Here is a 3592-nt window from a genome sequence, read left to right as displayed (position 1 = left end):
AGACCGCGCAAGATCTTATATATGCTCTCGGATTTATGAGAAAGAATTAATTGTTTTATTTTCATGCCCAATCATTATAAGAAGGAAGGAAATATTTATACAAATATATAAAGACATTTTTAGATAATTTTTATTATTTATGTACTTGTTTTATTTCTTTACAATTTTCAGTTAATTTTTATAATATGAAAAAAAGCACTTTAATTGTAATATGATTTTTACAGTTTTGTGTCAAGTTTTATTATTTCATGTACTTGTATATTTTTAGACTATTAGGGCATATTTTTTGCATTTTGCACAGGGCACCATAAATCTCAGGCACGGCCCTGCTTAGTATTATCATACACAATAACTAGCAGAGGAAACATGGCTCAACATTTGCTGCTATGCATGATGCTAGCATTATTAGTGTTTGCATTTGAAGCATCTGGACAAGAAAGATCTTTAGCCAAGCCTGGATGTCAGCAAAGATGTGGCAGCCTTATAGTAAGTTACCCTTTCGGAATTGGAGCCAATTTTTCAGCTGATACGAAATTCAAGATTCATTGCAACGGCTCATTCAATCCGCCAAAAGCCTTCCTTGAAGATAACAATCTGGAGGTGCTACAAATATCACCAGGAGGCACAATTCAGGTCAACAATCCTGTTTTATCAAAATGTGGCAATGGAAGCAATGTTCAGCAAGTTATGGCATCCGGCAGCTTTACATTCTCAGACACGGAGAATCGATTCACTGCACTGGGATGTGAAACCCTTGGCGTGCTCACACAACAAGGGTTCAATGTTGGGGGGTGCATAACATTTTGTAATAGCACTACTGCTATAAATTCAGACAAGACTTGTTTCGGGTTCTGCTGCCAAACAAGAATTCCTCGCTTTTAAATGCAATTAATGCGTCTGTGAGGAGCGTTGACGCGATCAAATATCAGAACATATGCAGCCTGCAGGCAAGCGTTTGTTGCAGATCAGAATTGGTTCAAGAATTTGTCAAATATATTCAGTGTGCGGTCTAGGGAACAAGTTCCTGCTGTGCTGGATTGGAGACTACCGAATCGGTCCTGTACATATCAGAAAGCTGTATTTGTCGACGAGAATGGGGATAAGATAGAACAGTGCATGGAAAAAGAAAATACTTTGTGTACAGATGAAGGCCTGTGTTCTTGTGCTGAAGGCTACGAAGGGAATCCTTATTTGCCAAACGGATGTCAAGGTAAGATTTTGAATATTCATCAATTTTTTTGAATCATACAATTAAATGAACCGTTAATTTAATACATCCTGTTTAGCAGAAAGACGGATATTCCTTGCTCATTATCAGACAATCACTTATTCACAAATCTCGTGTGGGGATAATAGTTTTCATTTGCCATTTCATGGAAAATGCAAGTCTGATAATACTTTTCAATGTCAGATGTCGATGAGTGTGCAGATCATTCGCGCAACAACTGTGAGCAAATATGTAACAATGTGCAAGGAAGCTACTACTGCTCATGCCGAGATGGTTGGGTAAGCGTCGGATATAACAAATGCATCAAAGAAGCCTATATCAAGACAGCTCCAGCCATCATACTAATAGGTACCCTCTAACATCACTCCAATGCATAGCTATATTCGAATGCATCTATGCACTCTAACATCGTTCATTATGTGATTGGTATCGCAGCCTCTTGTGCTGGTCTAGGGGGGCTATTGCTACGTGGTGGTTGTACAAGGTAATTATACGAAGGAAAAAGAGTAAACTTAAGGAGAAATTTTTTAAAAGAAACGGAGGTCTGCTATTGCATCAGCAAATGTCTTCCTATGAAGGTAATGTCGAGAAAACCAAATTGTTTACTTCAAAGGAGCTGGAGAAGGCAACGGACCATTTTAACGTGGATCGTATCCTCGGGCAAGGAGGACAAGGTACTGTCTACAAAGGAATGTTGACAGACGGAAAAATAGTAGCTGTTAAAAAGTCCAAGATAGAAGATGAAACTAAACTCGAACACTTCATTAACGAGGTTGTCATTTTATCACAAATCAACCATAGGAATGTTGTAAAGCTCCACGGATGCTGCTTGGAGACCGAGGTCCCGTTACTCGTATATGAATTCATCCCTAATGGAACACTTTTCGAGTACATCCATGACCGCAATGAGAATTTTCCGCTTACTTGGGATGTCCGCGTACGTGTTGCCACAGAAGTAGCAGGAGCTCTCTCGTATCTCCACTCTGCTGCATCGATTCCAATATATCACCGCGATATCAAGTCATCAAACATACTTTTGGACGAAAAGCACAGAGCCAAAGTGGCTGATTTCGGAACTTCAAGAAACATTTCTATTGATCAGACTCACCTGACAACAAGAGTACAGGGCACATTCGGTTACTTGGACCCTGAATACTTCCAAACTAGTCAGTTCACTGACAAAAGCGATGTTTATAGCTTCGGGGTAGTTCTTGTCGAGCTCTTGACAGGAGAAAGACCAATCTTGAGACCTAGACTTGACGATCAAGAACGGAGTTTAGTAGCACATTTTGTATTGGCAATGGAACAGGGTCGCATTTTCGATATTCTTGATTCACAAATCTTAAAAGAGGGCATGAAAGAAGAGATTACTAGATTTGCTGAACTTGCATACAGATGCTTGAACTTGAATGGGAGGAGAAGGCCAAGCATGAAACAAGTTGCAGCAGAGCTCGAGAGTATTAGAATGCCTCATGGATCGTCTGATACTCAACTCAACTACTCAACAATACTCGATTTTGAATTTGCAATAATGGATTAAATATCAAGAAGTATCACCAGATCATATACCACTCTAGTATATTCTCATTGTTTCTAGACATTTTTTTAAACCTTTCATAGGGATTTCGAATACAATTATTTTAACAAACTTTCATTACAATTCAAGTATTACATTCTAATATTAAACTTTTATAGTAGAAATAAGAAGAACCCTGATTTTACAGTAACATACTTGTACTTGCTAAAAATAGTGTTGCTGCCAACATCAGCTACGCTCATTTCTAGCCAGTTTAGTGGCGTCATCATTATAATTAATTAAATTTGTGTAAACGTTCTCTTGAGATGCTTACTAATTTTTTTTATAAACCAAACCTTCTCGTATATTATTGTATTTGCTTCTCTTGCTTCTAATGACCCTCTCAACGGAATCACCAATTTCAAGTTCATTATCATTGATCATGAACAATACTTATAAACAAGTTTTCTATAATCATAATCCTTACAAAATAGTGTGAAAATAAGGGCCAATCTAGAGGAAACAGATCTGTGGCAAAGAAACTTGAAAAATAAATTACATACCGACGATGATAGATTAGATTGTATACCATATAAGACAACTGATTTACATAAATCTTACTAGAGAGTAAAGTTTCCAACACTATTTGGATATGAGTGTCATTTGGAACCCCATATATCACGAAGGATTTCAGGGAAGGAACAGCTTTCATCGTGTTACCACGTCGATCTTTCATCTTCTAAAACATTATCAGTCATAAAAAATGCACCTCATCCAATATGATACAATTCCATTTTATAAAGTGTAAATCAGAATTTCTTTCATCCAATCCTTCTTCAACTCCTTCA

The 3592-nt window shown here is 37.4% G+C and overlaps 1 pseudogene; it reads left to right on the top strand.

Moving 5' to 3' along the window:
- The first annotated feature begins 366 nt into the window (after nt 1–366).
- Nucleotides 367–3020, top strand: LOC108207438 (wall-associated receptor kinase-like 2; annotated as a pseudogene).
- The last annotated feature ends 572 nt before the right edge of the window (nt 3021–3592 follow it).

The sequence above is a fragment of the Daucus carota genome, chromosome 2 (genome assembly GCF_001625215.2).
Source record: "Daucus carota subsp. sativus chromosome 2, DH1 v3.0, whole genome shotgun sequence".
NCBI lineage: Eukaryota > Viridiplantae > Streptophyta > Magnoliopsida > Apiales > Apiaceae > Daucus > Daucus carota.
Note: the sequence above shows the minus strand (reverse complement) of the source record. Positions and strands in the feature narration are given on the sequence as shown.